Here is an 11,000-nt window from a genome sequence, read left to right on the forward strand (position 1 = left end):
AAATCATCCATGTGTCTCATCCTAGTGTGTGTGGCGGGCTCAGAGTATGCCTAAGGTGGGGTAACTATTTTAAACATTTTACTAATTTCTGGATGTATTAAATCATCCATGTGTCTCATCCTAGTGTGTGTGGCGGGCTCAGAGTATGCCTAAGGTGGGGTAACTATTTTAAACATTTTACTAATTTATGGAGGAAAAAAAAGACCCAGCATTTTGCATTCAAATGTGCAGGGCGCACCGGCGTTTAAAGTCCAAAAGATGGCAGCATTACTCCACCGTAGTAATTATTTTCCTCCTTAAAGCTGTATACCATATGTTTCTGGAGGAATTAAATTCAGGCCTATAAGCCTACTGTGTGTGGCCGGCTCTTAGTGCACATTCTTAGGCTATGTATTTAATACAGAATAATGATTTTCTGGATGTATTAAATCATCCAGGGCTCTCATCCTACTGTGTGTGGCCGGCTCTTAGTGCACCTTTTTAGGCAATGTATTTTATACAGAATGATGATTTTCTGGATGTATTAAATCATCCAGGGCTCTCATCCTACTGTGTGTGGCCGGCTCTTAGTGCACCTTTTTAGGCAATGTATTTTATACAGAATGATGATTTTCTGGATGTATTAAATCATCCAGGGCTCTCATCCTACTGTGTGTGGCCGGCTCTTAGTGCACCTTTTTAGGCAATGTATTTTATACAGAATGATGATTTTCTGGATGTATTAAATCATCCAGGGCTCTCATCCTACTGTGTGTGGCCGGCTCTTAGTGCACCTTTTTAGGCAATGTATTTTATACAGAATGATGATTTTCTGGATGTATTAAATCATCCAGGGCTCTCATCCTACTGTGTGTGGCCGGCTCTTAGTGCACCTTTTTAGGCAATGTATTTTATACAGAATGATGATTTTCTGGATGTTTTAAATAGACACAGAGACGAATAACTCTTTCAACCTTTTATTGGTTCATCCAATGCCTGCATTCTGAGTTCTCTTACCCTGAATGCATCACTCAGGGTAGGTATAGATGCATAGAACCGATCTGCAGTCTCCATGGTATGGCACATGCTTTTACAAACTAACATGCGGTTCTCAGTGCTGAGATGTCTGACTTGGTTACTGACTGATGTTCGGATTATGGTAAACCCGATAGGTCCATCCATGCCTGCATGTTTCCATGCCCTTTGAAAGAGGTGGGTAATTTTGGTCATTTTTTTCCCTTGACTCTGAAAGACATACAAGCACTTTTTGTCTCCATAGCAGTAAGAGATGTCAGCCATGGCTCTTAACCATGTAGCCTCTTCAGGCATCAGGGCGAGGTATGCCGAGCCGTATCTCCTGTCCGTTTTGTGTCGATCAACCTGGGGAAATATGGATGTTACAAAAGACCCATGCCTCTCATGTTACTGTGTGTGGCGGGGGTAAGGTGGACTTATGTGGGCTTACCCAGACGACTGTACGGCCTTTGTCATCTTGGTCTGCGTTGTCTACTTGGTCCTTGGTCATATTGTAAAGAACCACAGGTCTATGGCCTGTTACCATCCCGAGATACCCTGTCAGATACCCTTGTAAGAGGCAATATGTGTCGTCTCTGGCCTCCTCCCTCATCTGGTCTGGAAGATAAAACCACCATGTTTAAAACATGTATGCCTATAAATGTGCACCTGTTGCGGGCTTGATATGTCTGTATTATGGCACTCACCTATGAGCCTGGGTATTTCCACTACTGCTATCTTCATAAATCTCTCAAAATCCTGGGTGGATTTTAGTTGTTCTGTAAGTGGATAAGTCAAAGGTTATACCATATGCATATGGATGTAATTTCTCCAGAATGTGCATGTGGATGTCAACATACTTGATTTAAGTCTTCTCACTGCCTGCCGGTGGCATCTCATATGTCTAGTGTGATCCTTCAGTAGCTTTTTGATTTGAAGGAGTATCTGTTTGATCTGGTGTGTTTGAAGGCCCAGTGTGTCCAGGTGGAAGGCTCGTGCGTGCTTTATAAAAGACATAGCGTTTATAAGCATGATATGTACCGTAGGGTGGCTATACTTGCTTTGGATCAGAGCAGACGGCCACTGTCTTAGTCTCTCCAGGTTGTGGATGAATTTAAGGCTATGGAAGTCGTGCTTGCTTGTGTCTTCGGCCATGTGGAGAATGAATTTTAGGGCGTGCGTCCTTCTTTGTTGGCCGTTTTCTGAGTCTTTCACTGTGGGATTAGAGCGTACGTGAAAGGCCTGGTAGTCGTCTAGGGCCACTTCCACCCTGGTTCCTTCCAAAGCTTCGGGTAAGATCAAATGCCTCCCCTTCCTAAGTGTGTTGCCTTCGGCCTCAGAATCGCTTGAGCTTGATGGTGAACCCACCGCCTCGTACTCAGAATGGCTGGATGCCGGTTCTTCCACGGCATGGCCATCACAGTTTGACCCTTCAGACGTGTCCGGCTCTGGGTTAAATGTAGTTTGGCTGTCACCAGTTTCCTCGGGTGTCTCACAGGCTACACTGTCTTTTGAACTCTGGGTCTTACGGTATTTCTCTAACAATTTGCCCATAAAAAGTCGCTTCGCCTGGGCTACCATTTTCATTTTTTGGGTACCGTGTACATTATGGGTAGAGCTTAAGTGCATGTCCAACCTCACCAAAGACTTCTTGTCACAGATTTCACAATCTAGCCGTACTGAACAACGATTGCTAGCCAGCCTAGCTATCAAACCGGTCTCCTTGTCATCGATTTCATGAACCGTTTTTAAGTGTTTTTTCAGCCTAGTGCACTTAACTTTACACATTGGACATTTCTGCCAAAGATAGTGAAAAAAAGAGACAAAATTAGTTATAATTTATATGATTAATTTAGTTTTAAAATGCCCGAAATGCGGTACTTACCGTCTGTCTGCCTGCCATCTTCAAGCCGCTGTGATGCTAATTAAGCTTCCTTAATAGAACACACCTGGTCCCTAATCAAGAGGGCGGGAAAGGCACATTCCACATTGCGCATTGCGTGTTCCGTATTGCCTTTTTAAATTAAATATACCAGAGGCATAGACACTTAGAAAAAAATAGAGGCCTTTTTAAATTAAATATACCAGAGGCATAGACACTTAGAAAAAAATAGAGGCCGTTTTAAATAAAATATACCAGAGGCATAGACACTTAGAAAAAAAATAGAGGCCTTTTTAAATTAAATATACCAGAGGCATAGACACTTAGAAAAAAATAGAGGCCTTTTTAAATTAAATATACCAGAGGCATAGACACTTAGAATAAAATAGAGGCCTTTTTAAATAAAATATACCAGAGGCATAGACACTTAGACTAAAATAGAGGCCTTTTTAAATTAAATATACCAGAGGCATAGACACTTAGAATAAAATAGAGGCCTTTTTAAATAAAATATACCAGTAGCATAGACACTTAGAATAAAATAGAGACCTTTTTAAATTAAATATACCAGAGGCATAGACACTTAGAATAAAATAGAGGCCTTTTTAAATAAAATATACCAGAGGCATAGACACTTAGAATAAAATAGAGGCCTTTTTAAATTAAATATACCAGTAGAAAAGACACTTTGAGTAAAAAAGGCCATTTTAAATAAAATATACCATGGCCAAATGAACTTAGAATAAAAGAGGAGAGTTTAGTTTAAATTATACCATGGTTAAATGCTGTTAGAAAAAAAGTGCACAGTTTAATCTTATTTGGAAGGCGCATTGACTCTTAAAGTCCACAAGATGTCACCGGTACTCCATCGTTTTTTTTCTGTTATACCATATGTACGTGCCACTGGGTGGACCCTCCAGACACCTCAGCCTAGTTGAAGTGTCCGATGAAGGTGCACTCATCTGGGCATGAGGTAAAGTTATTATACCAACATCATGTGGAGGTTTTCAAGTCAGAATTTGCACAAAGTCCCTAAATATACCAGAAGCATGGAGTTTTATGAGTGAATTAGTCTATGTCCCTTACTTTGTTAGACCATACACAAGATATTTTCTTCAGGAAATGCACAGAGTCCAATGCTATAACATTGCCAGGTGGTGGCTTTAAGGGAAAAAAGCATAAAAGTGTCCGAAAAACATGCTCTTTAGCTCGGGTACATCCCCAGGATCAAGAAAAATTGTCAGTTTTTTTTTCTATCTTGCTTAGAAATAGGTGTAAATTGACTCTGAAGTGTCATATCAGGCAATGCACAGAGTCCTTAAATATACCAGTAGCATGAGGTTTTTGTTGGAAATTAGTCTATTTCCCTTCCTGAGTTAGACCATATACAAGTAGTAATCTTCAGGCAATGCACAGAGTCCTTAAATTTACCAGTAGCATGAGGTTTTTGTTGGAAATTAGTCTATTTCCCTTCCTGAGTTAGACCATATACAAGTAGTAATCTTCAGGCAATGCACAGAGTCCTTAAATATACCAGCAGCAGGTGGTGGCTTTTAGTGAAAAAAGCATAAAAGTGTCCAAAAAACATGCTCTTTAGCTCAGGTACATCCCCAGGATCAAGAAAAATTGTCAGTTTTTTTCTCTATCTTGCTTAGAAATAGGTGTAAATCCAGTCTGAAGTGTCTGATCAGAAAATGCACTAAGTCCATTTTTTCTGTTATACCATACGCATTTGCCACTGGGTGGCTCCTCCAGACACATCTGTCCACTTGGAGTGTCCAATGAAGGTGCACTCATCTGGGCATGAGGTAAAGTTATTAAGCTTCCTTAATAGAACACACCTGGTCCCTAATCAAGAGGGCGGGAAAGGCACATTCCACATTGCGCATTGCGTGTTCCGTATTGCAGCCATCCCTAAGCAGTAGGTCGCGCTGGGATTGCTCATTGCGTATTGCGTGTTCCGTATTGCAGCCATCCCTAAGCAGTAGGTCGCGCTGGGATTGCTCATTGCGTATTGCGCATTGCGTGTTCCGTATTGCAGCCATCCCTAAGCAGTAGGTCGCGCTGGGATTGCACATTGCGTATTGCGTGTTCCGTATTCCGACCATCCCTATTTAAGGGTTAGGCGCTGTTAAGATTTTTCAAAGTCCAAGAATATACCAGCAGCATAGACACTTAGAATAAAAAAGAGGCCGTTTTAAATAAAATATACCAGTAGCATAGACACTTAGAATAAAATAGAGGCCTTTTTAAATTAAATATACCAGAGGCATAGACACTTAGAATAAAATAGAGGCCTTTTTAAATTAAATATACCAGAGGCATAGACACTTAGACTAAAATAGAGGCCGTTTTAAATAAAATATACCAGTAGCATAGACACTTAGAATAAAATAGAGACCTTTTTAAATTAAATATACCAGAGGCATAGACACTTAGAATAAAATAGAGGCCTTTTTAAATTAAATATACCAGAGGCATAGACACTTAGACTAAAATAGAGGCCGTTTTAAATAAAATATACCAGTAGCATAGACACTTAGAATAAAATAGAGACCTTTTTAAATAAAATATACCAGAGGCATAGACACTTAGAATAAAATAGAGGCCTTTTTAAATTAAATATACCAGAGGCATAGACACTTAGACTAAAATAGAGGCCGTTTTAAATAAAATATACCAGTAGCATAGACACTTAGAATAAAATAGAGGCCTTTTTAAATTAAATATACCAGAGGCATAGACACTTAGAATAAAATAGAGGCCTTTTTAAATTAAATATACCAGAGGCATAGACACTTAGAATAAAATAGAGGCCTTTTTAAATAAAATATACCAGTAGCATAGACACTTAGAATAAAATAGAGACCTTTTTAAATTAAATATACCAGAGGCATAGACACTTAGAATAAAATAGAGGCCTTTTTAAATAAAATATACCAGAGGCATAGACACTTAGAATAAAATAGAGGCCTTTTTAAATTAAATATACCAGTAGAAAAGACACTTTGAGTAAAAAAGGCCATTTTAAATAAAATATACCATGGCCAAATGAACTTAGAATAAAAGAGGAGAGTTTAGTTTAAATTATACCATGGTTAAATGCTGTTAGAAAAAAAGTGCACAGTTTAATCTTATTTGGAAGGCGCATTGACTCTTAAAGTCCACAAGATGTCACCGGTACTCCATCGTTTTTTTTCTGTTATACCATATGTACGTGCCACTGGGTGGACCCTCCAGACACCTCAGCCTAGTTGAAGTGTCCGATGAAGGTGCACTCATCTGGGCATGAGGTAAAGTTATTATACCAACATCATGTGGAGGTTTTCAAGTCAGAATTTGCACAAAGTCCCTAAATATACCAGAAGCATGGAGTTTTATGAGTGAATTAGTCTATGTCCCTTACTTTGTTAGACCATACACAAGATATTTTCTTCAGGAAATGCACAGAGTCCAATGCTATAACATTGCCAGGTGGTGGCTTTAAGGGAAAAAAGCATAAAAGTGTCCGAAAAACATGCTCTTTAGCTCGGGTACATCCCCAGGATCAAGAAAAATTGTCAGTTTTTTTTTCTATCTTGCTTAGAAATAGGTGTAAATTGACTCTGAAGTGTCATATCAGGCAATGCACAGAGTCCTTAAATATACCAGTAGCATGAGGTTTTTGTTGGAAATTAGTCTATTTCCCTTCCTGAGTTAGACCATATACAAGTAGTAATCTTCAGGCAATGCACAGAGTCCTTAAATTTACCAGTAGCATGAGGTTTTTGTTGGAAATTAGTCTATTTCCCTTCCTGAGTTAGACCATATACAAGTAGTAATCTTCAGGCAATGCACAGAGTCCTTAAATATACCAGCAGCAGGTGGTGGCTTTTAGTGAAAAAAAGCATAAAAGTGTCCAAAAAACATGCTCTTTAGCTCAGGTACATCCCCAGGATCAAGAAAAATTGTCAGTTTTTTTCTCTATCTTGCTTAGAAATAGGTGTAAATCCAGTCTGAAGTGTCTGATCAGAAAATGCACTAAGTCCATTTTTTCTGTTATACCATACGCATTTGCCACTGGGTGGCTCCTCCAGACACATCTGTCCACTTGGAGTGTCCAATGAAGGTGCACTCATCTGGGCATGAGGTAAAGTTATTAAGCTTCCTTAATAGAACACACCTGGTCCCTAATCAAGAGGGCGGGAAAGGCACATTCCACATTGCGCATTGCGTGTTCCGTATTGCAGCCATCCCTAAGCAGTAGGTCGCGCTGGGATTGCTCATTGCGTATTGCGTGTTCCGTATTGCAGCCATCCCTAAGCAGTAGGTCGCGCTGGGATTGCTCATTGCGTATTGCGCATTGCGTGTTCCGTATTGCAGCCATCCCTAAGCAGTAGGTCGCGCTGGGATTGCACATTGCGTATTGCGTGTTCCGTATTCCGACCATCCCTATTTAAGGGTTAGGCGCTGTTAAGATTTTTCAAAGTCCAAGAATATACCAGCAGCATAGACACTTAGAATAAAAAAGAGGCCGTTTTAAATAAAATATACCAGTAGCATAGACACTTAGAATAAAATAGAGGCCTTTTTAAATTAAATATACCAGAGGCATAGACACTTAGAATAAAATAGAGGCCTTTTTAAATTAAATATACCAGAGGCATAGACACTTAGACTAAAATAGAGGCCGTTTTAAATAAAATATACCAGTAGCATAGACACTTAGAATAAAATAGAGACCTTTTTAAATTAAATATACCAGAGGCATAGACACTTAGAATAAAATAGAGGCCTTTTTAAATTAAATATACCAGAGGCATAGACACTTAGACTAAAATAGAGGCCGTTTTAAATAAAATATACCAGTAGCATAGACACTTAGAATAAAATAGAGACCTTTTTAAATAAAATATACCAGAGGCATAGACACTTAGAATAAAATAGAGGCCTTTTTAAATTAAATATACCAGAGGCATAGACACTTAGACTAAAATAGAGGCCGTTTTAAATAAAATATACCAGTAGCATAGACACTTAGAATAAAATAGAGGCCTTTTTAAATTAAATATACCAGAGGCATAGACACTTAGAATAAAATAGAGGCCTTTTTAAATTAAATATACCAGAGGCATAGACACTTAGAATAAAATAGAGGCCTTTTTAAATAAAATATACCAGTAGCATAGACACTTAGAATAAAATAGAGACCTTTTTAAATTAAATATACCAGAGGCATAGACACTTAGAATAAAATAGAGGCCTTTTTAAATAAAATATACCAGAGGCATAGACACTTAGAATAAAATAGAGGCCTTTTTAAATTAAATATACCAGTAGAAAAGACACTTTGAGTAAAAAAGGCCATTTTAAATAAAATATACCATGGCCAAATGAACTTAGAATAAAAGAGGAGAGTTTAGTTTAAATTATACCATGGTTAAATGCTGTTAGAAAAAAAGTGCACAGTTTAATCTTATTTGGAAGGCGCATTGACTCTTAAAGTCCACAAGATGTCACCGGTACTCCATCGTTTTTTTTCTGTTATACCATATGTACGTGCCACTGGGTGGACCCTCCAGACACCTCAGCCTAGTTGAAGTGTCCGATGAAGGTGCACTCATCTGGGCATGAGGTAAAGTTATTATACCAACATCATGTGGAGGTTTTCAAGTCAGAATTTGCACAAAGTCCCTAAATATACCAGAAGCATGGAGTTTTATGAGTGAATTAGTCTATGTCCCTTACTTTGTTAGACCATACACAAGATATTTTCTTCAGGAAATGCACAGAGTCCAATGCTATAACATTGCCAGGTGGTGGCTTTAAGGGAAAAAAGCATAAAAGTGTCCGAAAAACATGCTCTTTAGCTCGGGTACATCCCCAGGATCAAGAAAAATTGTCAGTTTTTTTTTCTATCTTGCTTAGAAATAGGTGTAAATTGACTCTGAAGTGTCATATCAGGCAATGCACAGAGTCCTTAAATATACCAGTAGCATGAGGTTTTTGTTGGAAATTAGTCTATTTCCCTTCCTGAGTTAGACCATATACAAGTAGTAATCTTCAGGCAATGCACAGAGTCCTTAAATTTACCAGTAGCATGAGGTTTTTGTTGGAAATTAGTCTATTTCCCTTCCTGAGTTAGACCATATACAAGTAGTAATCTTCAGGCAATGCACAGAGTCCTTAAATATACCAGCAGCAGGTGGTGGCTTTTAGTGAAAAAAGCATAAAAGTGTCCAAAAAACATGCTCTTTAGCTCAGGTACATCCCCAGGATCAAGAAAAATTGTCAGTTTTTTTCTCTATCTTGCTTAGAAATAGGTGTAAATCCAGTCTGAAGTGTCTGATCAGAAAATGCACTAAGTCCATTTTTTCTGTTATACCATACGCATTTGCCACTGGGTGGCTCCTCCAGACACATCTGTCCACTTGGAGTGTCCAATGAAGGTGCACTCATCTGGGCATGAGGTAAAGTTATTAAGCTTCCTTAATAGAACACACCTGGTCCCTAATCAAGAGGGCGGGAAAGGCACATTCCACATTGCGCATTGCGTGTTCCGTATTGCAGCCATCCCTAAGCAGTAGGTCGCGCTGGGATTGCTCATTGCGTATTGCGTGTTCCGTATTGCAGCCATCCCTAAGCAGTAGGTCGCGCTGGGATTGCTCATTGCGTATTGCGCATTGCGTGTTCCGTATTGCAGCCATCCCTAAGCAGTAGGTCGCGCTGGGATTGCACATTGCGTATTGCGTGTTCCGTATTCCGACCATCCCTATTTAAGGGTTAGGCGCTGTTAAGATTTTTCAAAGTCCAAGAATATACCAGCAGCATAGACACTTAGAATAAAAAAGAGGCCGTTTTAAATAAAATATACCAGTAGCATAGACACTTAGAATAAAATAGAGGCCTTTTTAAATTAAATATACCAGAGGCATAGACACTTAGAATAAAATAGAGGCCTTTTTAAATTAAATATACCAGAGGCATAGACACTTAGACTAAAATAGAGGCCGTTTTAAATAAAATATACCAGTAGCATAGACACTTAGAATAAAATAGAGACCTTTTTAAATTAAATATACCAGAGGCATAGACACTTAGAATAAAATAGAGGCCTTTTTAAATTAAATATACCAGAGGCATAGACACTTAGACTAAAATAGAGGCCGTTTTAAATAAAATATACCAGTAGCATAGACACTTAGAATAAAATAGAGACCTTTTTAAATAAAATATACCAGAGGCATAGACACTTAGAATAAAATAGAGGCCTTTTTAAATTAAATATACCAGAGGCATAGACACTTAGACTAAAATAGAGGCCGTTTTAAATAAAATATACCAGTAGCATAGACACTTAGAATAAAATAGAGGCCTTTTTAAATTAAATATACCAGAGGCATAGACACTTAGAATAAAATAGAGGCCTTTTTAAATTAAATATACCAGAGGCATAGACACTTAGAATAAAATAGAGGCCTTTTTAAATAAAATATACCAGTAGCATAGACACTTAGAATAAAATAGAGACCTTTTTAAATTAAATATACCAGAGGCATAGACACTTAGAATAAAATAGAGGCCTTTTTAAATAAAATATACCAGAGGCATAGACACTTAGAATAAAATAGAGGCCTTTTTAAATTAAATATACCAGTAGAAAAGACACTTTGAGTAAAAAAGGCCATTTTAAATAAAATATACCATGGCCAAATGAACTTAGAATAAAAGAGGAGAGTTTAGTTTAAATTATACCATGGTTAAATGCTGTTAGAAAAAAAGTGCACAGTTTAATCTTATTTGGAAGGCGCATTGACTCTTAAAGTCCACAAGATGTCACCGGTACTCCATCGTTTTTTTTTCTGTTATACCATATGTACGTGCCACTGGGTGGACCCTCCAGACACCTCAGCCTAGTTGAAGTGTCCGATGAAGGTGCACCTCATCTGGGCATGAGGTAAAGTTATTATACCAACATCATGTGGAGGTTTTCAAGTCAGAATTTGCACAAAGTCCCTAAATATACAGAAGCATGGAGTTTTATGAGTGAATTAGTCCTATGTCCCTTACTTTGTTAGACCATACACAAGATATTTTCTTCAGGAAATGCACAGAGTCCAATGCTATAACATTGCCAGGTGGTGGC

This window comes from Brachyhypopomus gauderio, unplaced genomic scaffold, assembly GCF_052324685.1.
Source record: "Brachyhypopomus gauderio isolate BG-103 unplaced genomic scaffold, BGAUD_0.2 sc831, whole genome shotgun sequence".
In the NCBI taxonomy this organism is placed as follows: Eukaryota; Metazoa; Chordata; class Actinopteri; order Gymnotiformes; family Hypopomidae; genus Brachyhypopomus; species Brachyhypopomus gauderio.